The sequence below is a fragment of the Triturus cristatus genome, chromosome 5_1 (assembly GCF_964204655.1).
Source record: "Triturus cristatus chromosome 5_1, aTriCri1.1, whole genome shotgun sequence".
NCBI classification, from domain to species: domain Eukaryota; kingdom Metazoa; phylum Chordata; class Amphibia; order Caudata; family Salamandridae; genus Triturus; species Triturus cristatus.
The window spans coordinates 931473051-931497467 of NC_140587.1; positions in this window are offsets into that span (position 1 = coordinate 931473051).

A 24417-nucleotide genomic window follows, 5' to 3' on the forward strand; every position below is an offset into this window, starting at 1 on the left:
TCACTTCCCGTGGAGGAGAAACACTTTTTAAGGCCTCAGAGTGAGTAAATTGGCCATTTTCATTCACTTTTACCCATTCCTCAAATCTTGTGTTTAAGGCCCCTGGAAGTATGAAAATCACTTTAAACATCTCATTTGATCTTTAAAAGTGCTTTTCCACGTACAAATGTGAATTGTAGTTCAAAGAGGCAACATTTGAAAACGGACCATTTTTTTAGTTTCTGAAGCATGTCGTAAGGGGGGGTGGTTATCTCTTTCGTCAAAAATCGGGCGTTTTTGATTGAACAATAAAGGCCTACAAATGTTATTTAATTCACTTTCTGGAGTGGAGAAAAACTTTTTAAGGCCTCAGAGTGAATAAATTGGCCATTTTCATTCATATTTACCCATTCCTCATATCTTGTGTTTAGGGCCCCTGGAAGCTTGTAAATCACTTTAAACATCTAATTTTATCTCTAAAAGTGATCATCCACGTACAAATGTGAATTGTAGTTCAAAGACGCAACATTTGAAAATGGAACATTTTTTTCGTTTCTGAAGCATGTCGTAAGGGGGGGGTGGTTATCTTTTTCACCAAAAAACGGGCGTTTTTGATTGAACAATAAAGGCATCCAAATGTTATTTTATTCACTTTCTGTGGAGGAGAAACACTTTTTAAGGCCGCAGAGTGAGTAAATTGGCCATTTTCATTCACGGTTACCCATTTCTCAAATCTCGTGTTTAGGGCCCCTGGAAGCTTGAAAATCACTTTAAACATCTCATTTTATCTCTAAAAGTGATTATCCACGTACAATGTTAATTGTAGTTCAAAAGACGCAACATTTGAAAATGAACCATTTTTTTAGTTTCAGAAGCATGTCGTAAGGGGGGGTGGTTATCTCTTTCATCAAAAATCAGGCGTTTTCGCTTGAACAATAAAGGCCTCCAAATGGTATTTAATTCACTTCCCGTGGAGGAGAAACACTTATTAAGGCCTCAGAGTGAGTAAATTGGCCATTTTTATTCACTTTTACCCATTTCTCAAATCTTGTGTTTAGGGCCCCTGGAAGCTTGAAAATCACTTTAAACATCTAATTTTAGCTCTAAAAGTGATTATCCACGTACAAATGTGGATTGTCATTCAAAGACGCAACATTTGAAAACGGACCATTTTTTTCGTTTCTGAAGCATGTCGTAAGGGGGGGTGGTTATATCTTTCGTCAATAATCGGGCGTTTTCGCTTGAACAATAAAGGCCTACAAATGTTATTTAATTCACTTCCCGTTGAGGAGAAACACTTTTTAAGGCCTCAGAGTGAGTAAATTCGCCATTTTCATTCACTTTTTCCCATTTCTCAAATCTTGTGTTTAGGGCCCCTGGAAGCTTGAAAATCACTTTAAACATCTCATTTTATCTCTAAAAGTGTTTATCCACGTACAAATGTGGATTGTCGTTCAAAGATGCAACATTTGAAAAAGAACCATTTTTTTGTTTCTGAAGCATGTCGTAAGGGGGGGTGGTTATCTCTTTCGTCAAAAATCGGGCGTTTTTGATTGAACAATAAAGGTCTACAAATGTTATTTAATTCATTTTCTGGAGTGGAGAAAAACTTTTTAAGGCCTCAGAGTGAATAAATTGGCCATTTTCATTCATATTTACCCATTCCTCATATCTTGTGTTTAGGGCCCCTGGAAGCTTGTAAATCACTTTAAACATCTAATTTTATCTCTAAAAGTGATCATCCACGTACAAATGTGAATTGTAGTTCAAAGACGCAACATTTGAAAATGGACCATTTTTTTCGTTTCTGAAGCATGTCGTAAGGGAGGGTGGTTATCTTTTTCACCAAAAAACGGGCGTTTTTGATTGAACAATAAAGGCATCCAAATGTTATTTTATTCACTTTCCGTGGAGGAGAAACACTTTTTAAGGCCGCAGAGTGAAAAAATTGGCCATTTTCATTCACGGTTACCCATTTTTCAAATCTCGTGTTTAGGGCCCCTGGAAGCTTGAAAATCACTTTAAACATCTCATTTTATCTCTAAAAGTGATTATCCACGTACAAGGTTAATTGTAGTTCAAAAGACGCAACATTTGAAAATGAACCATTTTTTTAGTTTCAGAAGCATGTCGTAAGGGGGGGTGGTTATCTCTTTCATCAAAAATCAGGCGTTTTCGCTTGAACAATAAAGACCTCCAAATGGTATTTAATTCACTTCCCGTGGAGGAGAAACACTTTTTAAGGCCTCAGAGTGAGTAAATTGGCCATTTTCATTCACTTTTACCCATTCCTCAAATCTTGTGTTTAAGGCCCCTGGAAGCATGAAAATCACTTTAAACATCTCATTTGATCTTTAAAAGTGCTTTTCCACGTACAAATGTGAATTGTAGTTCAAAGAGGCAACATTTGAAAACGGACCATTTTTTTAGTTTCTGAAGCATGTCGTAAGGGGGGGTGGTTATCTCTTTCGTCAAAAATCGGGCGTTTTTGATTGAACAATAAAGGCCTACAAATGTTATTTAATTCACTTTCTGGAGTGGAGAAAAACTTTTTAAGGCCTCAGAGTGAATAAATTGGCCATTTTCATTCATATTTACCCATTCCTCATATCTTGTGTTTAGGGCCCCTGGAAGCTTGTAAATCACTTTAAACATCTAATTTTATCTCTAAAAGTGATCATCCACGTACAAATGTGAATTGTAGTTCAAAGACGCAACATTTGAAAATGGAACATTTTTTTTGTTTCTGAAGCATGTCGTAAGGGGGGGGGTTATCTTTTTCACCAAAAAACGGGCGTTTTTGATTGAACAATAAAGGCATCCAAATGATATTTTATTCACTTTCCGTGGAGGAGAAACACTTTTTAAGGCCGCAGAGTGAAAAAATTGGCCATTTTCATTCACGGTTACCCATTTTTCAAATCTCGTGTTTAGGGCCCCTGGAAGCTTGAAAATCACTTTAAACATCTAATTTTAGCTCTAAAAGTGATTATCCACGTACAAATGTGGATTGTCAGTCAAAGACGCAACATTTGAAAACGGGCCATTTTTTACGTTTCTGAAGCATGTCGTAAGGGGGGGTGGTTATCTCTTTCGTCAATAATCGGGCGTTCTCGCTTGAACAATAAAGGCCTACAAATGTTATTTAATTCACTTCCCGTTGAGGAGAAACACTTTTTAAGGCCTCAGAGTGAGTAAATTGGCCATTTTCATTCACTTTTACCCATTTCTCAAATCTTGTGCTTAGGGCCCCTGGAAGCTTGAAAATCACTTTAAACATCTAATTTTATCTCTAAAAGTGTTTATCCACGTACAAATGTGGATTGTCGTTCAAAGATGCAACCTTAGAAAATGAACCATTTTTTTTGTTTCTGAAGCATGTCGTAAGGGGGGGTGGTTATCTCTTTCGTCAAAAATCGGGCGTTTTTGATTGAACAATACAGGTCTACAAATGTTATTTAATTCACTTTCTGGAGTGGAGAAAAACTTTTTAAGGCCTCAGAGTGAATAAATTGGCCATTTTCATTCATATTTACCCATTCCTCATATCTTGTGTTTATGGCCCCTGGAAGCTTGTAAATCACTTTAAACATCTAATTTTATCTCTAAAAGTGATTATCCACGTACAAATGTGGATTGTCATTCAAAGACGCAACATTTGAAAACGGACCATTTTTTTCGTTTCTGAAGCATGTCGTAAGGGGGGGTGGTTATCTCTTTCGTCAATAATCGGGCGTTTTCGCTTGAACAATAAAGGCCTACAAATGTTATTTAATTCACTTCCCGTTGAGGAGAAACACTTTTTAAGGCCTCAGAGTGAGTAAATTCGCCATTTTCATTCACTTTTTCCCATTTCTCAAATCTTGTGTTTAGGGCCCCTGGAAGCTTGAAAATCACTTTAAACATCTCATTTTATCTCTAAAAGTGTTTATCCACGTACAAATGTGGATTGTCGTTCAAAGATGCAACATTTGAAAATGAACCATTTTTTTTGTTTCTGAAGCATGTCGTAAGGGGGGGGTGGTTATCTCTTTCGTCAAAAATCGGGCGTTTTTGATTGAACAATAAAGGTCTACAAATGTTATTTAATTCACTTTCTGGAGTGGAGAAAAACTTTTTAAGGCCTCAGAGTGAATAAATTGGCCATTTTCATTCATATTTACCCATTCCTCAAATCTTGTGTTTAAGGCCCCTGGAAGTATGAAAATCACTTTAAACATCTCATTTGATCTTTAAAAGTGCTTTTCCACGTACAAATGTGAATTGTAGTTCAAAGACGCAACATTTGAAAATGAACCATTTTTTCAGTTTCAGAAGCATGTCGTAAGGGGGGGTGGTTATCTCTTTCATCAAAAATCAGGCATTTTCGCTTGAACAATAAAGACCTCCAAATGGTATTTAATTCACTTCCCGTGGAGGAGAAACACTTTTTAAGGCCTCAGAGTGAGTAAATTGGCCATTTTCATTCACTTTTACCCATTCCTCAAATCTTGTGTTTAAGGCCCCTGGAAGTATGAAAATCACTTTAAACATCTCATTTGATCTTTAAAAGTGCTTTTCCACGTACAAATGTGAATTGTAGTTCAAAGAGGCAACATTTGAAAACGGACCATTTTTTTAGTTTCTGAAGCATGTCGTAAGGGGGGGTGGTTATCTCTTTCGTCAAAAATCGGGCGTTTTTGATTGAACAATAAAGGCCTACAAATGTTATTTAATTCACTTTCTGGAGTGGAGAAAAACTTTTTAAGGCCTCAGAGTGAATAAATTGGCCATTTTCATTCATATTTACCCATTCCTCATATCTTGTGTTTAGGGCCCCTGGAAGCTTGTAAATCACTTTAAACATCTAATTTTATCTCTAAAAGTGATCATCCACGTACAAATGTGAATTGTAGTTCAAAGACGCAACATTTGAAAATGGAACATTTTTTTCGTTTCTGAAGCATGTCGTAAGGGGGGGGTGGTTATCTTTTTCACCAAAAAACGGGCGTTTTTGATTGAACAATAAAGGCATCCAAATGTTATTTTATTCACTTTCTGTGGAGGAGAAACACTTTTTAAGGCCGCAGAGTGAGTAAATTGGCCATTTTCATTCACGGTTACCCATTTCTCAAATCTCGTGTTTAGGGCCCCTGGAAGCTTGAAAATCACTTTAAACATCTCATTTTATCTCTAAAAGTGATTATCCACGTACAATGTTAATTGTAGTTCAAAAGACGCAACATTTGAAAATGAACCATTTTTTTAGTTTCAGAAGCATGTCGTAAGGGGGGGTGGTTATCTCTTTCATCAAAAATCAGGCGTTTTCGCTTGAACAATAAAGGCCTCCAAATGGTATTTAATTCACTTCCCGTGGAGGAGAAACACTTATTAAGGCCTCAGAGTGAGTAAATTGGCCATTTTTATTCACTTTTACCCATTTCTCAAATCTTGTGTTTAGGGCCCCTGGAAGCTTGAAAATCACTTTAAACATCTAATTTTAGCTCTAAAAGTGATTATCCACGTACAAATGTGGATTGTCATTCAAAGACGCAACATTTGAAAACGGACCATTTTTTTCGTTTCTGAAGCATGTCGTAAGGGGGGGTGGTTATCTCTTTCGTCAATAATCGGGCGTTTTCGCTTGAACAATAAAGGCCTACAAATGTTATTTAATTCACTTCCCGTTGAGGAGAAACACTTTTTAAGGCCTCAGAGTGAGTAAATTCGCCATTTTCATTCACTTTTTCCCATTTCTCAAATCTTGTGTTTAGGGCCCCTGGAAGCTTGAAAATCACTTTAAACATCTCATTTTATCTCTAAAAGTGTTTATCCACGTACAAATGTGGATTGTCGTTCAAAGATGCAACATTTGAAAAAGAACCATTTTTTTTGTTTCTGAAGCATGTCGTAAGGGGGGGTGGTTATCTCTTTCGTCAAAAATCGGGCGTTTTTGATTGAACAATAAAGGCATCCAAATGTTATTTTATTCACTTTCTGTGGAGGAGAAACACTTTTTAAGGCCGCAGAGTGAGTAAATTGGCCATTTTCATTCACGGTTACCCATTTCTCAAATCTCGTGTTTAGGGCCCCTGGAAGCTTGAAAATCACTTTAAACATCTCATTTTATCTCTAAAAGTGATTATCCACGTACAATGTTAATTGTAGTTCAAAAGACGCAACATTTGAAAATGAACCATTTTTTTAGTTTCAGAAGCATGTCGTAAGGGGGGGTGGTTATCTCTTTCATCAAAAATCAGGCGTTTTCGCTTGAACAATAAAGGCCTCCAAATGGTATTTAATTCACTTCCCGTGGAGGAGAAACACTTATTAAGGCCTCAGAGTGAGTAAATTGGCCATTTTTATTCACTTTTACCCATTTCTCAAATCTTGTGTTTAGGGCCCCTGGAAGCTTGAAAATCACTTTAAACATCTAATTTTAGCTCTAAAAGTGATTATCCACGTACAAATGTGGATTGTCATTCAAAGACGCAACATTTGAAAACGGACCATTTTTTTCGTTTCTGAAGCATGTCGTAAGGGGGGGTGGTTATATCTTTCGTCAATAATCGGGCGTTTTCGCTTGAACAATAAAGGCCTACAAATGTTATTTAATTCACTTCCCGTTGAGGAGAAACACTTTTTAAGGCCTCAGAGTGAGTAAATTCGCCATTTTCATTCACTTTTTCCCATTTCTCAAATCTTGTGTTTAGGGCCCCTGGAAGCTTGAAAATCACTTTAAACATCTCATTTTATCTCTAAAAGTGTTTATCCACGTACAAATGTGGATTGTCGTTCAAAGATGCAACATTTGAAAAAGAACCATTTTTTTTGTTTCTGAAGCATGTCGTAAGGGGGGGTGGTTATCTCTTTCGTCAAAAATCGGGCGTTTTTGATTGAACAATAAAGGTCTACAAATGTTATTTAATTCATTTTCTGGAGTGGAGAAAAACTTTTTAAGGCCTCAGAGTGAATAAATTGGCCATTTTCATTCATATTTACCCATTCCTCATATCTTGTGTTTAGGGCCCCTGGAAGCTTGTAAATCACTTTAAACATCTAATTTTATCTCTAAAAGTGATCATCCACGTACAAATGTGAATTGTAGTTCAAAGACGCAACATTTGAAAATGGACCATTTTTTTCGTTTCTGAAGCATGTCGTAAGGGAGGGTGGTTATCTTTTTCACCAAAAAACGGGCGTTTTTGATTGAACAATAAAGGCATCCAAATGTTATTTTATTCACTTTCCGTGGAGGAGAAACACTTTTTAAGGCCGCAGAGTGAAAAAATTGGCCATTTTCATTCACGGTTACCCATTTTTCAAATCTCGTGTTTAGGGCCCCTGGAAGCTTGAAAATCACTTTAAACATCTCATTTTATCTCTAAAAGTGATTATCCACGTACAAGGTTAATTGTAGTTCAAAAGACGCAACATTTGAAAATGAACCATTTTTTTAGTTTCAGAAGCATGTCGTAAGGGGGGGTGGTTATCTCTTTCATCAAAAATCAGGCGTTTTCGCTTGAACAATAAAGACCTCCAAATGGTATTTAATTCACTTCCCGTGGAGGAGAAACACTTTTTAAGGCCTCAGAGTGAGTAAATTGGCCATTTTCATTCACTTTTACCCATTCCTCAAATCTTGTGTTTAAGGCCCCTGGAAGCATGAAAATCACTTTAAACATCTCATTTGATCTTTAAAAGTGCTTTTCCACGTACAAATGTGAATTGTAGTTCAAAGAGGCAACATTTGAAAACGGACCATTTTTTTAGTTTCTGAAGCATGTCGTAAGGGGGGGTGGTTATCTCTTTCGTCAAAAATCGGGCGTTTTTGATTGAACAATAAAGGCCTACAAATGTTATTTAATTCACTTTCTGGAGTGGAGAAAAACTTTTTAAGGCCTCAGAGTGAATAAATTGGCCATTTTCATTCATATTTACCCATTCCTCATATCTTGTGTTTAGGGCCCCTGGAAGCTTGTAAATCACTTTAAACATCTAATTTTATCTCTAAAAGTGATCATCCACGTACAAATGTGAATTGTAGTTCAAAGACGCAACATTTGAAAATGGAACATTTTTTTTGTTTCTGAAGCATGTCGTAAGGGGGGGGGTTATCTTTTTCACCAAAAAACGGGCGTTTTTGATTGAACAATAAAGGCATCCAAATGATATTTTATTCACTTTCCGTGGAGGAGAAACACTTTTTAAGGCCGCAGAGTGAAAAAATTGGCCATTTTCATTCACGGTTACCCATTTTTCAAATCTCGTGTTTAGGGCCCCTGGAAGCTTGAAAATCACTTTAAACATCTAATTTTAGCTCTAAAAGTGATTATCCACGTACAAATGTGGATTGTCAGTCAAAGACGCAACATTTGAAAACGGGCCATTTTTTACGTTTCTGAAGCATGTCGTAAGGGGGGGTGGTTATCTCTTTCGTCAATAATCGGGCGTTCTCGCTTGAACAATAAAGGCCTACAAATGTTATTTAATTCACTTCCCGTTGAGGAGAAACACTTTTTAAGGCCTCAGAGTGAGTAAATTGGCCATTTTCATTCACTTTTACCCATTTCTCAAATCTTGTGCTTAGGGCCCCTGGAAGCTTGAAAATCACTTTAAACATCTAATTTTATCTCTAAAAGTGTTTATCCACGTACAAATGTGGATTGTCGTTCAAAGATGCAACCTTAGAAAATGAACCATTTTTTTTGTTTCTGAAGCATGTCGTAAGGGGGGGTGGTTATCTCTTTCGTCAAAAATCGGGCGTTTTTGATTGAACAATACAGGTCTACAAATGTTATTTAATTCACTTTCTGGAGTGGAGAAAAACTTTTTAAGGCCTCAGAGTGAATAAATTGGCCATTTTCATTCATATTTACCCATTCCTCATATCTTGTGTTTATGGCCCCTGGAAGCTTGTAAATCACTTTAAACATCTAATTTTATCTCTAAAAGTGATTATCCACGTACAAATGTGGATTGTCATTCAAAGACGCAACATTTGAAAACGGACCATTTTTTTCGTTTCTGAAGCATGTCGTAAGGGGGGGTGGTTATCTCTTTCGTCAATAATCGGGCGTTTTCGCTTGAACAATAAAGGCCTACAAATGTTATTTAATTCACTTCCCGTTGAGGAGAAACACTTTTTAAGGCCTCAGAGTGAGTAAATTCGCCATTTTCATTCACTTTTTCCCATTTCTCAAATCTTGTGTTTAGGGCCCCTGGAAGCTTGAAAATCACTTTAAACATCTCATTTTATCTCTAAAAGTGTTTATCCACGTACAAATGTGGATTGTCGTTCAAAGATGCAACATTTGAAAATGAACCATTTTTTTTGTTTCTGAAGCATGTCGTAAGGGGGGGGTGGTTATCTCTTTCGTCAAAAATCGGGCGTTTTTGATTGAACAATAAAGGTCTACAAATGTTATTTAATTCACTTTCTGGAGTGGAGAAAAACTTTTTAAGGCCTCAGAGTGAATAAATTGGCCATTTTCATTCATATTTACCCATTCCTCAAATCTTGTGTTTAAGGCCCCTGGAAGTATGAAAATCACTTTAAACATCTCATTTGATCTTTAAAAGTGCTTTTCCACGTACAAATGTGAATTGTAGTTCAAAGACGCAACATTTGAAAATGAACCATTTTTTCAGTTTCAGAAGCATGTCGTAAGGGGGGGTGGTTATCTCTTTCATCAAAAATCAGGCATTTTCGCTTGAACAATAAAGACCTCCAAATGGTATTTAATTCACTTCCCGTGGAGGAGAAACACTTTTTAAGGCCTCAGAGTGAGTAAATTGGCCATTTTCATTCACTTTTACCCATTCCTCAAATCTTGTGTTTAAGGCCCCTGGAAGTATGAAAATCACTTTAAACATCTCATTTGATCTTTAAAAGTGCTTTTCCACGTACAAATGTGAATTGTAGTTCAAAGAGGCAACATTTGAAAACGGACCATTTTTTTAGTTTCTGAAGCATGTCGTAAGGGGGGGTGGTTATCTCTTTCGTCAAAAATCGGGCGTTTTTGATTGAACAATAAAGGCCTACAAATGTTATTTAATTCACTTTCTGGAGTGGAGAAAAACTTTTTAAGGCCTCAGAGTGAATAAATTGGCCATTTTCATTCATATTTACCCATTCCTCATATCTTGTGTTTAGGGCCCCTGGAAGCTTGTAAATCACTTTAAACATCTAATTTTATCTCTAAAAGTGATCATCCACGTACAAATGTGAATTGTAGTTCAAAGACGCAACATTTGAAAATGGAACATTTTTTTCGTTTCTGAAGCATGTCGTAAGGGGGGGGTGGTTATCTTTTTCACCAAAAAACGGGCGTTTTTGATTGAACAATAAAGGCATCCAAATGTTATTTTATTCACTTTCTGTGGAGGAGAAACACTTTTTAAGGCCGCAGAGTGAGTAAATTGGCCATTTTCATTCACGGTTACCCATTTCTCAAATCTCGTGTTTAGGGCCCCTGGAAGCTTGAAAATCACTTTAAACATCTCATTTTATCTCTAAAAGTGATTATCCACGTACAATGTTAATTGTAGTTCAAAAGACGCAACATTTGAAAATGAACCATTTTTTTAGTTTCAGAAGCATGTCGTAAGGGGGGGTGGTTATCTCTTTCATCAAAAATCAGGCGTTTTCGCTTGAACAATAAAGGCCTCCAAATGGTATTTAATTCACTTCCCGTGGAGGAGAAACACTTATTAAGGCCTCAGAGTGAGTAAATTGGCCATTTTTATTCACTTTTACCCATTTCTCAAATCTTGTGTTTAGGGCCCCTGGAAGCTTGAAAATCACTTTAAACATCTAATTTTAGCTCTAAAAGTGATTATCCACGTACAAATGTGGATTGTCATTCAAAGACGCAACATTTGAAAACGGACCATTTTTTTCGTTTCTGAAGCATGTCGTAAGGGGGGGTGGTTATCTCTTTCGTCAATAATCGGGCGTTTTCGCTTGAACAATAAAGGCCTACAAATGTTATTTAATTCACTTCCCGTTGAGGAGAAACACTTTTTAAGGCCTCAGAGTGAGTAAATTCGCCATTTTCATTCACTTTTTCCCATTTCTCAAATCTTGTGTTTAGGGCCCCTGGAAGCTTGAAAATCACTTTAAACATCTCATTTTATCTCTAAAAGTGTTTATCCACGTACAAATGTGGATTGTCGTTCAAAGATGCAACATTTGAAAAAGAACCATTTTTTTTGTTTCTGAAGCATGTCGTAAGGGGGGGTGGTTATCTCTTTCGTCAAAAATCGGGCGTTTTTGATTGAACAATAAAGGTCTACAAATGTTATTTAATTCATTTTCTGGAGTGGAGAAAAACTTTTTAAGGCCTCAGAGTGAATAAATTGGCCATTTTCATTCATATTTACCCATTCCTCATATCTTGTGTTTAGGGCCCCTGGAAGCTTGTAAATCACTTTAAACATCTAATTTTATCTCTAAAAGTGATCATCCACGTACAAATGTGAATTGTAGTTCAAAGACGCAACATTTGAAAATGGACCATTTTTTTCGTTTCTGAAGCATGTCGTAAGGGAGGGTGGTTATCTTTTTCACCAAAAAACGGGCGTTTTTGATTGAACAATAAAGGCATCCAAATGTTATTTTATTCACTTTCCGTGGAGGAGAAACACTTTTTAAGGCCGCAGAGTGAAAAAATTGGCCATTTTCATTCACGGTTACCCATTTTTCAAATCTCGTGTTTAGGGCCCCTGGAAGCTTGAAAATCACTTTAAACATCTCATTTTATCTCTAAAAGTGATTATCCATGTACAATGTTAATTGTAGTTCAAAAGATGCAACATTTGAAAATGAACCTTTTTTTAGTTTCAGAAGCATGTCGTAAGGGGGGGTGGTTATCTCTTTCATCAAAAATCAGGCGTTTTTGCTTGAACAATAAAGGCCTCCAAATGGTATTTAATTCACTTCCCGTGGAGGAGAAACACTTTTTAAGGCCTCAGAGTGAGTAAATTGGCCATTTTCATTCACTTTTACCCATTTCTCAAATCTTGTGTTTAGGGCCCCTGGAAGCTTGAAAATCACTTTAAACATCTAATTTTAGCTCTAAAAGTGATTATCCACGTACAAATGTGGATTGTCATTCAAAGACGCAACATTTGAAAATGGAACATTTTTTTCGTTTCTGAAGCATGTCGTAAGGGGGGGTGGTTATCTTTTTCACCAAAAAACGGGCGTTTTTGATTGAACAATAAAGGCATCCAAATGTTATTTTATTCACTTTCCGTGGAGGAGAAACACTTTTTAAGGCCGCAGAGTGAGTAAATTGGCCATTTTCATTCACGGTTACCCATTTCTCAAATCTCGTGTTTAGGGCCCCTGGAAGCTTGAAAATCACTTTAAACATCTCATTTTACCTCTAAAAGTGATTATCCACGTACAATGTTAATTGTAGTTCAAAAGACGCAACATTTGAAAATGAACCATTTTTTTAGTTTCAGAAGCATGTCGTATGGGGGGTGGTTATCTCTTTCATCAAAAATCAGGCGTTTTCGCTTGAACAATAAAGGCCTCCAAATGGTATTTAATTCACTTCCCGTTGAGGAGAAACACTTTTTAAGGCCTCAGAGTGAGTAAATTGGCCATTTTCATTCACTTTTTCCCATTTCTCAAATCTTGTGTTTAGGGCCCCTGGAAGCTTGAAAATCACTTTAAACATCTAATTTTATCTCTAAAAGTGTTTATCCACGTACAAATGTGGATTGTCGTTCAAAGATGCAACATTTGAAAATGAACCATTTTTTTTGTTTCTGAAGCATGTCGTAAGGGGGGGTGGTTATCTCTTTCGTCAAAAATCGGGCGTTTTTGATTGAACAATAAAGGCCTACAAATGTTATTTAATTCACTTTCTGGAGTGAAGAAAAACTTTTTAAGGCCTCAGAGTGAATAAATTGGCCATTTTCATTCATATTTACCCATTCCTCATATCTTGTGTTTAGGGCCCCTGGAAGCTTGTAAATCACTTTAAACATCTAATTTTATCTCTAAAAGTGATTATCCACGTACAAATGTGAATTGTAGTTCAAAGACGCAACATTTGAAAATGGACCATTTTTTTCGTTTCTGAAGCATGTCGTAAGGGGGGGTGGTTATCTTTTTCACCAAAAAACGGGCGTTTTTGATTGAACAATAAAGGCATCCAAATGTTATTTTATTCACTTTCCGTGGAGGAGAAACACTTTTTAAGGCCGCAGAGTGAAAAAATTGGCCATTTTCATTCACGGTTACCCATTTTTCAAATCTCGTGTTTAGGGCCCCTGGAAGCTTGAAAATCACTTTAAACATCTCATTTTATCTCTAAAAGTGATTATCCATCTACAATGTTAATTGAAGTTCAAAAGATGCAACATTTGAAAATGAACCATTTTTTTAGTTTCAGAAGCATGTCGTAAGGGGGGGTGGTTATCTCTTTCATCAAAAATCAGGCGTTTTTGCTTGAACAACAAAGGACTCCAAATGGTATTTAATTCACTTCCCGTGGAGGAGAAACACTTTTTAAGGCCTCAGAGTGAGTAAATTGGCCATTTTCATTCACTTTTACCCATTTCTCAAATCTTGTGTTTAGGGCCCCTGGAAGCTTGAAAATCACTTTAAACATATAATTTTAGCTCTAAAAGTGATTATCCACGTACAAATGTGGATTGTCATTCAAAGACGCAACATTTTAAAATGGAACATTTTTTTCGTTTCTGAAGCATGTCGTAAGGGGGGGTGGTTATCTTTTTCACCAAAAAACGGGCGTTTTTGATTGAACAATAAAGGCATCCAAATGTTATTTTATTCACTTTCCGTGGAGGAGAAACACTTTTTAAGGCCGCAGAGTGAGTAAATTGGCCATTTTCATTCACTTTTAAACATTTCTCAAATCTTGTGTTTAGGGCCCCTGGAAGCTTGAAAATCACTTTGAACATCTAATTTTAGCTCTAAAAGTGTTTATCCACGTACAAATGTTAATTGTGGTTCAAAGAGGCAACATTTGAAAACGGACCATTTTTTTAGTTTCTGAAGCATGTCGTAAGGGGGGGTGGTTATCTCTTTCATCAAAAATCAGGCGTTTTTGCTTGAACAACAAAGGACTCCAAATGGTATTTAATTCACTTCCCGTGGAGGAGAAACACTTTTTAAGGCCTCAGAGTGAGTAAATTGGCCATTTTCATTCACTTTTACCCATTTCTCAAATCTTGTGTTTAGGGCCCCTGGAAGCTTGAAAATCACTTTAAACATATAATTTTAGCTCTAAAAGTGATTATCCACGTACAAATGTGGATTGTCATTCAAAGACGCAACATTTTAAAATGAACCATTTTTTCAGTTTCAGAAGCATGTCGTAAGGGGGGGTGGTTATCTCTTTCATCAAAAATCAGGCGTTTTCGCTTGAACAATAAAGACCTCCAAATGGTATTTAATTCACTTCCCGTGGAGGAGAAACACTTTTTAAGGCCTCAGAGTGAGTAAATTGGCCATTTTCATTCACTTTTACCCATTCCTCAAATCTTGTGTTTAAGGCCCCTGGAAGCATGAAAATCACTTTAAACATCTCATTTGATCTTTAAAAGTGCTTTTCCACGTACAAATGTGAATTGTAGTTCAAAGAGGCAACATTTGAAAACGGACCATTTTTTTAGTTTCTGAAGCATGTCGTAAAGGGGGGTGGTTATCTCTTTCGTCAAAAATCGGGCGTTTTTGATTGAACAATAAAGGCCTACAAATGTTATTTAATTCACTTTCTGGAGTGGAGAAAAACTTTTTAAGGCCTCAGAGTGAATAAATTGGCCATTTTCATTCATATTTACCCATTCCTCATATCTTGTGTTTAGGGCCCCTGGAAGCTTGTAAATCACTTTAAACATCTAATTTTATCTCTAAAAGTGATCATCCACGTACAAATGTGAATTGTAGTTCAAAGACGCAACATTTGAAAATGGAACTTTTTTTTTGTTTCTGAAGCATGTCGTAAGGGGGGGGGGTTATCTTTTTCACCAAAAAACGGGCGTTTTTGATTGAACAATAAAGGCATCCAAATGATATTTTATTCACTTTCCGTGGAGGAGAAACACTTTTTAAGGCCGCAGAGTGAAAAAATTGGCCATTTTCATTCACGGTTACCCATTTTTCAAATCTCGTGTTTAGGGCCCCTGGAAGCTTGAAAATCACTTTAAACATCTAATTTTAGCTCTAAAAGTGATTATCCACGTACAAATGTGGATTGTCAGTCAAAGACGCAACATTTGAAAACGGGCCATTTTTTACGTTTCTGAAGCATGTCGTAAGGGGGGGTGGTTATCTCTTTCGTCAATAATCGGGCGTTCTCGCTTGAACAATAAAGGCCTACAAATGTTATTTAATTCACTTCCCGTTGAGGAGAAACACTTTTTAAGGCCTCAGAGTGAGTAAATTGGCCATTTTCATTCACTTTTACCCATTTCTCAAATCTTGTGCTTAGGGCCCCTGGAAGCTTGAAAATCACTTTAAACATCTAATTTTATCTCTAAAAGTGTTTATCCACGTACAAATGTGGATTGTCGTTCAAAGATGCAACCTTAGAAAATGAACCATTTTTTTTGTTTCTGAAGCATGTCGTAAGGGGGGGTGGTTATCTCTTTCGTCAAAAATCGGGCGTTTTTGATTGAACAATACAGGTCTACAAATGTTATTTAATTCACTTTCTGGAGTGGAGAAAAACTTTTTAAGGCCTCAGAGTGAATAAATTGGCCATTTTCATTCATATTTACCCATTCCTCATATCTTGTGTTTATGGCCCCTGGAAGCTTGTAAATCACTTTAAACATCTAATTTTATCTCTAAAAGTGATTATCCACGTACAAATGTGGATTGTCATTCAAAGACGCAACATTTGAAAACGGACCATTTTTTTCGTTTCTGAAGCATGTCGTAAGGGGGGGTGGTTATCTCTTTCGTCAATAATCGGGCGTTTTCGCTTGAACAATAAAGGCCTACAAATGTTATTTAATTCACTTCCCGTTGAGGAGAAACACTTTTTAAGGCCTCAGAGTGAGTAAATTCGCCATTTTCATTCACTTTTTCCCATTTCTCAAATCTTGTGTTTAGGGCCCCTGGAAGCTTGAAAATCACTTTAAACATCTCATTTTATCTCTAAAAGTGTTTATCCACGTACAAATGTGGATTGTCGTTCAAAGATGCAACATTTGAAAATGAACCATTTTTTTTGTTTCTGAAGCATGTCGTAAGGGGGGGGTGGTTATCTCTTTCGTCAAAAATCGGGCGTTTTTGATTGAACAATAAAGGTCTACAAATGTTATTTAATTCACTTTCTGGAGTGGAGAAAAACTTTTTAAGGCCTCAGAGTGAATAAATTGGCCATTTTCATTCATATTTACCCATTCCTCAAATCTTGTGTTTAAGGCCCCTGGAAGTATGAAAATCACTTTAAACATCTCATTTGATCTTTAAAAGTGCTTTTCCACGTACAAATGTGAATTGTAGTTCAAAGACGCAACATTTGAAAATGAACCATTTTTTCAGTTTCAGAAGCATGTCGTAAGGGGGGGTGGTTATCTCTTTCATCAAAAATCAGGCATTTTCGCTTGAACAATAAAGACCTCCAAATGGTATTTAATTCACTTCCCGTGGAGGAGAAACACTTTTTAAGGCCTCAGAGTGAGTAAATTGGCCATTTTCATTCACTTTTACCCATTCCTCAAATCTTGTGTTTAAGGCCCCTGGAAGTATGAAAATCACTTTAAACATCTCATTTGATCTTTAAAAGTGCTTTTCCACGTACAAATGTGAATTGTAGTTCAAAGAGGCAACATTTGAAAACGGACCATTTTTTTAGTTTCTGAAGCATGTCGTAAGGGGGGGTGGTTATCTCTTTCGTCAAAAATCGGGCGTTTTTGATTGAACAATAAAGGCCTACAAATGTTATTTAATTCACTTTCTGGAGTGGAGAAAAACTTTTTAAGGCCTCAGAGTGAATAAATTGGCCATTTTCATTCATATTTACCCATTCCTCATATCTTGTGTTTAGGGCCCCTGGAAGCTTGTAAATCACTTTAAACATCTAATTTTATCTCTAAAAGTGATCATCCACGTACAAATGTGAATTGTAGTTCAAAGACGCAACATTTGAAAATGGAACATTTTTTTCGTTTCTGAAGCATGTCGTAAGGGGGGGGTGGTTATCTTTTTCACCAAAAAACGGGCGTTTTTGATTGAACAATAAAGGCATCCAAATGTTATTTTATTCACTTTCTGTGGAGGAGAAACACTTTTTAAGGCCGCAGAGTGAGTAAATTGGCCATTTTCATTCACGGTTACCCATTTCTCAAATCTCGTGTTTAGGGCCCCTGGAAGCTTGAAAATCACTTTAAACATCTCATTTTATCTCTAAAAGTGATCATCCACGTACAAATGTGAATTGTAGTTCAAAGACGCAACATTTGAAAATGGACCATTTTTTTCGTTTCTGAAGCATGTCGTAAGGGAGGGTGGTTATCTTTTTCACCAAAAAACGGGCGTTTTTGATTGAACAATAAAGGCATCCAAATGTTATTTTATTCACTTTCCGTGGAGGAGAAACACTTTTTAAGGCCGCAGAGTGAAAAAATTGGCCATTTTCATTCACGGTTACCCATTTTTCAAATCTCGTGTTTAGGGCCCCTGGAAGCTTGAAAATCACTTTAAACATCTCATTTTATCTCTAAAAGTGATTATCCATGTACAATGTTAATTGTAGTTCAAAAGATGCAACATTTGAAAATGAACCTTTTTTTAGTTTCAGAAGCATGTCGTAAGGGGGGGTGGTTATCTCTTTCATCAAAAATCAGGCGTTTTTGCTTGAACAATAAAGGCCTCCAAATGGTATTTAATTCACTTCCCGTGGAGGAGAAACACTTTTTAAGGCCTCAGAGTGAGTAAATTGGCCATTTTCATTCACTTTTACCCATTTCTCAAATCTTGTGTTTAGGGCCCCTGGAAGCTTGAAAATCACTTTAAACATCTAATTTTAGCTCTAAAAGTGATTATCCACGTACAAATGTGGATTGTCATTCAAAGACGCAACATTTGAAAATGGAACATTTTTTTCGTTTCTGAAGCATGTCGTAAGGGGGGGTGGTTATCTTTTTCACCAAAAAACGGGCGTTTTTGATTGAACAATAAAGGCATCCAAATGTTATTTTATTCACTTTCCGTGGAGGAGAAACACTTTTTAAGGCCGCAGAGTGAGTAAATTGGCCATTTTCATTCACGGTTACCCATTTCTCAAATCTCGTGTTTAGGGCCCCTGGAAGCTTGAAAATCACTTTAAACATCTCATTTTATCTCTAAAAGTGATTATCCACGTACAATGTTAATTGTAGTTCAAAAGACGCAACATTTGAAAATGAACCATTTTTTTAGTTTCAGAAGCATGTCGTAAGGGGGGGTGGTTATCTCTTTCATCAAAAATCAGGCGTTTTCGCTTGAACAATAAAGGCCTCCAAATGGTATTTAATTCACTTCCCGTGGAGGAGAAACACTTATTAAGGCCTCAGAGTGAGTAAATTGGCCATTTTTATTCACTTTTACCCATTTCTCAAATCTTGTGTTTAGGGCCCCTGGAAGCTTGAAAATCACTTTAAACATCTAATTTTAGCTCTAAAAGTGATTATCCACGTACAAATGTGGATTGTCATTCAAAGACGCAACATTTGAAAACGGACCATTTTTTTCGTTTCTGAAGCATGTCGTAAGGGGGGGTGGTTATCTCTTTCGTCAATAATCGGGCGTTTTCGCTTGAACAATAAAGGCCTACAAATGTTATTTAATTCACTTCCCGTTGAGGAGAAACACTTTTTAAGGCCTCAGAGTGAGTAAATTCGCCATTTTCATTCACTTTTTCCCATTTCTCAAATCTTGTGTTTAGGGCCCCTGGAAGCTTGAAAATCACTTTAAACATCTCATTTTATCTCTAAAAGTGTTTATCCACGTACAAATGTGGATTGTCGTTCAAAGATGCAACATTTGAAAAAGAACCATTTTTTTTGTTTCTGAAGCATGTCGTAAGGGGGGGTGGTTATCTCTTTCGTCAAAAATCGGGCGTTTTTGATTGAACAATAAAGGTCTACAAATGTTATTTAATTCATTTTCTGGAGTGGAGAAAAACTTTTTAAGGCCTCAGAGTGAATAAATTGGCCATTTTCATTCATATTTACCCATTCCTCATATCTTGTGTTTAGGGCCCCTGGAAGCTTGTAAATCACTTTAAACATCTAATTTTATCTCTAAAAGTGATCATCCACGTACAAATGTGAATTGTAGTTCAAAGACGCAACATTTGAAAATGGACCATTTTTTTCGTTTCTGAAGCATGTCGTAAGGGAGGGTGGTTATCTTTTTCACCAAAAAACGGGCGTTTTTGATTGAACAATAAAGGCATCCAAATGTTATTTTATTCACTTTCCGTGGAGGAGAAACACTTTTTAAGGCCGCAGAGTGAAAAAATTGGCCATTTTCATTCACGGTTACCCATTTTTCAAATCTCGTGTTTAGGGCCCCTGGAAGCTTGAAAATCACTTTAAACATCTCATTTTATCTCTAAAAGTGATTATCCATGTACAATGTTAATTGTAGTTCAAAAGATGCAACATTTGAAAATGAACCTTTTTTTAGTTTCAGAAGCATGTCGTAAGGGGGGGTGGTTATCTCTTTCATCAAAAATCAGGCGTTTTTGCTTGAACAATAAAGGCCTCCAAATGGTATTTAATTCACTTCCCGTGGAGGAGAAACACTTTTTAAGGCCTCAGAGTGAGTAAATTGGCCATTTTCATTCACTTTTACCCATTTCTCAAATCTTGTGTTTAGGGCCCCTGGAAGCTTGTAAATCACTTTAAACATCTAATTTTATCTCTAAAAGTGATTATCCACGTACAAATGTGAATTGTAGTTCAAAGACGCAACATTTGAAAATGGACCATTTTTTTCGTTTCTGAAGCATGTCGTAAGGGGGGGTGGTTATCTTTTTCACCAAAAAACGGGCGTTTTTGATTGAACAATAAAGGCATCCAAATGTTATTTTATTCACTTTCCGTGGAGGAGAAACACTTTTTAAGGCCGCAGAGTGAAAAAATTGGCCATTTTCATTCACGGTTACCCATTTTTCAAATCTCGTGTTTAGGGCCCCTGGAAGCTTGAAAATCACTTTAAACATCTCATTTTATCTCTAAAAGTGATTATCCATCTACAATGTTAATTGAAGTTCAAAAGATGCAACATTTGAAAATGAACCATTTTTTTAGTTTCAGAAGCATGTCGTAAGGGGGGGTGGTTATCTCTTTCATCAAAAATCAGGCGTTTTTGCTTGAACAACAAAGGACTCCAAATGGTATTTAATTCACTTCCCGTGGAGGAGAAACACTTTTTAAGGCCTCAGAGTGAGTAAATTGGCCATTTTCATTCACTTTTACCCATTTCTCAAATCTTGTGTTTAGGGCCCCTGGAAGCTTGAAAATCACTTTAAACATATAATTTTAGCTCTAAAAGTGATTATCCACGTACAAATGTGGATTGTCATTCAAAGACGCAACATTTTAAAATGGAACATTTGAAAATGGAACATTTTTTTTGTTTCTGAAGCATGTCGTAAGGGGGGGGGGTTATCTTTTTCACCAAAAAACGGGCGTTTTTGATTGAACAATAAAGGCATCCAAATGATATTTTATTCACTTTCCGTGGAGGAGAAACACTTTTTAAGGCCTCAGAGTGAATAAATTGGCCATTTTCATTCATATTTACCCATTCCTCATATCTTGTGTTTATGGCCCCTGGAAGCTTGTAAATCACATTAAACATCTAATTTTATCTCTAAAAGTGATTATCCACGTACAAATGTGGATTGTCATTCAAAGACGCAACATTTGAAAACGGACCATTTTTTTCGTTTCTGAAGCATGTCGTAAGGGGGGGTGGTTATCTCTTTCGTCAATAATCGGGCGTTTTCGCTTGAACAATAAAGGCCTACAAATGTTATTTAATTCACTTCCCGTTGAGGAGAAACACTTTTTAAGGCCTCAGAGTGAGTAAATTCGCCATTTTCATTCACTTTTTCCCATTTCTCAAATCTTGTGTTTAGGGCCCCTGGAAGCTTGAAAATCACTTTAAACATCTCATTTTATCTCTAAAAGTGTTTATCCACGTACAAATGTGGATTGTCGTTCAAAGATGCAACATTTGAAAATGAACCATTTTTTTTGTTTCTGAAGCATGTCGTAAGGGGGGGGTGGTTATCTCTTTCGTCAAAAATCGGGCGTTTTTGATTGAACAATAAAGGTCTACAAATGTTATTTAATTCACTTTCTGGAGTGGAGAAAAACTTTTTAAGGCCTCAGAGTGAATAAATTGGCCATTTTCATTCATATTTACCCATTCCTCAAATCTTGTGTTTAAGGCCCCTGGAAGTATGAAAATCACTTTAAACATCTCATTTGATCTTTAAAAGTGCTTTTCCACGTACAAATGTGAATTGTAGTTCAAAGACGCAACATTTGAAAATGAACCATTTTTTCAGTTTCAGAAGCATGTCGTAAGGGGGGGTGGTTATCTCTTTCATCAAAAATCAGGCATTTTCGCTTGAACAATAAAGACCTCCAAATGGTATTTAATTCACTTCCCGTGGAGGAGAAACACTTTTTAAGGCCTCAGAGTGAGTAAATTGGCCATTTTCATTCACTTTTACCCATTCCTCAAATCTTGTGTTTAAGGCCCCTGGAAGTATGAAAATCACTTTAAACATCTCATTTGATCTTTAAAAGTGCTTTTCCACGTACAAATGTGAATTGTAGTTCAAAGAGGCAACATTTGAAAACGGACCATTTTTTTAGTTTCTGAAGCATGTCGTAAGGGGGGGTGGTTATCTCTTTCGTCAAAAATCGGGCGTTTTTGATTGAACAATAAAGGCCTACAAATGTTATTTAATTCACTTTCTGGAGTGGAGAAAAACTTTTTAAGGCCTCAGAGTGAATAAATTGGCCATTTTCATTCATATTTACCCATTCCTCATATCTTGTGTTTAGGGCCCCTGGAAGCTTGTAAATCACTTTAAACATCTAATTTTATCTCTAAAAGTGATCATCCACGTACAAATGTGAATTGTAGTTCAAAGACGCAACATTTGAAAATGGAACATTTTTTTCGTTTCTGAAGCATGTCGTAAGGGGGGGGTGGTTATCTTTTTCACCAAAAAACGGGCGTTTTTGATTGAACAATAAAGGCATCCAAATGTTATTTTATTCACTTTCTGTGGAGGAGAAACACTTTTTAAGGCCGCAGAGTGAGTAAATTGGCCATTTTCATTCACGGTTACCCATTTCTCAAATCTCGTGTTTAGGGCCCCTGGAAGCTTGAAAATCACTTTAAACATCTCATTTTATCTCTAAAAGTGATTATCCACGTACAATGTTAATTGTAGTTCAAAAGACGCAACATTTGAAAATGAACCATTTTTTTAGTTTCAGAAGCATGTCGTAAGGGGGGGTGGTTATCTCTTTCATCAAAAATCAGGCGTTTTCGCTTGAACAATAAAGGCCTCCAAATGGTATTTAATTCACTTCCCGTGGAGGAGAAACACTTATTAAGGCCTCAGAGTGAGTAAATTGGCCATTTTTATTCACTTTTACCCATTTCTCAAATCTTGTGTTTAGGGCCCCTGGAAGCTTGAAAATCACTTTAAACATCTAATTTTAGCTCTAAAAGTGATTATCCACGTACAAATGTGGATTGTCATTCAAAGACGCAACATTTGAAAACGGACCATTTTTTTCGTTTCTGAAGCATGTCGTAAGGGGGGGTGGTTATCTCTTTCGTCAATAATCGGGCGTTTTCGCTTGAACAATAAAGGCCTACAAATGTTATTTAATTCACTTCCCGTTGAGGAGAAACACTTTTTAAGGCCGCAGAGTGAAAAAATTGGCCATTTTCATTCATATTTACCCATTCCTCATATCTTGTGTTTAGGGCCCCTGGAAGCTTGTAAATCACTTTAAACATCTAATTTTATCTCTAAAAGTGATCATCCACGTACAAATGTGAATTGTAGTTCAAAGACGCAACATTTGAAAATGGACCATTTTTTTCGTTTCTGAAGCATGTCGTAAGGGAGGGTGGTTATCTTTTTCACCAAAAAACGGGCGTTTTTGATTGAACAATAAAGGCATCCAAATGTTATTTTATTCACTTTCCGTGGAGGAGAAACACTTTTTAAGGCCGCAGAGTGAAAAAATTGGCCATTTTCATTCACGGTTACCCATTTTTCAAATCTCGTGTTTAGGGCCCCTGGAAGCTTGAAAATCACTTTAAACATCTCATTTTATCTCTAAAAGTGATTATCCATGTACAATGTTAATTGTAGTTCAAAAGATGCAACATTTGAAAATGAACCTTTTTTTAGTTTCAGAAGCATGTCGTAAGGGGGGGTGGTTATCTCTTTCATCAAAAATCAGGCGTTTTTGCTTGAACAATAAAGGCCTCCAAATGGTATTTAATTCACTTCCCGTGGAGGAGAAACACTTTTTAAGGCCTCAGAGTGAGTAAATTGGCCATTTTCATTCACTTTTACCCATTTCTCAAATCTTGTGTTTAGGGCCCCTGGAAGCTTGAAAATCACTTTAAACATCTAATTTTAGCTCTAAAAGTGATTATCCACGTACAAATGTGGATTGTCATTCAAAGACGCAACATTTGAAAATGGAACATTTTTTTCGTTTCTGAAGCATGTCGTAAGGGGGGGTGGTTATCTTTTTCACCAAAAAACGGGCGTTTTTGATTGAACAATAAAGGCATCCAAATGTTATTTTATTCACTTTCCGTGGAGGAGAAACACTTTTTAAGGCCGCAGAGTGAGTAAATTGGCCATTTTCATTCACGGTTACCCATTTCTCAAATCTCGTGTTTAGGGCCCCTGGAAGCTTGAAAATCACTTTAAACATCTCATTTTACCTCTAAAAGTGATTATCCACGTACAATGTTAATTGTAGTTCAAAAGACGCAACATTTGAAAATGAACCATTTTTTTAGTTTCAGAAGCATGTCGTATGGGGGGTGGTTATCTCTTTCATCAAAAATCAGGCGTTTTCGCTTGAACAATAAAGGCCTCCAAATGGTATTTAATTCACTTCCCGTTGAGGAGAAACACTTTTTAAGGCCTCAGAGTGAGTAAATTGGCCATTTTCATTCACTTTTTCCCATTTCTCAAATCTTGTGTTTAGGGCCCCTGGAAGCTTGAAAATCACTTTAAACATCTAATTTTATCTCTAAAAGTGTTTATCCACGTACAAATGTGGATTGTCGTTCAAAGATGCAACATTTGAAAATGAACCATTTTTTTTGTTTCTGAAGCATGTCGTAAGGGGGGGTGGTTATCTCTTTCGTCAAAAATCGGGCGTTTTTGATTGAACAATAAAGGCCTACAA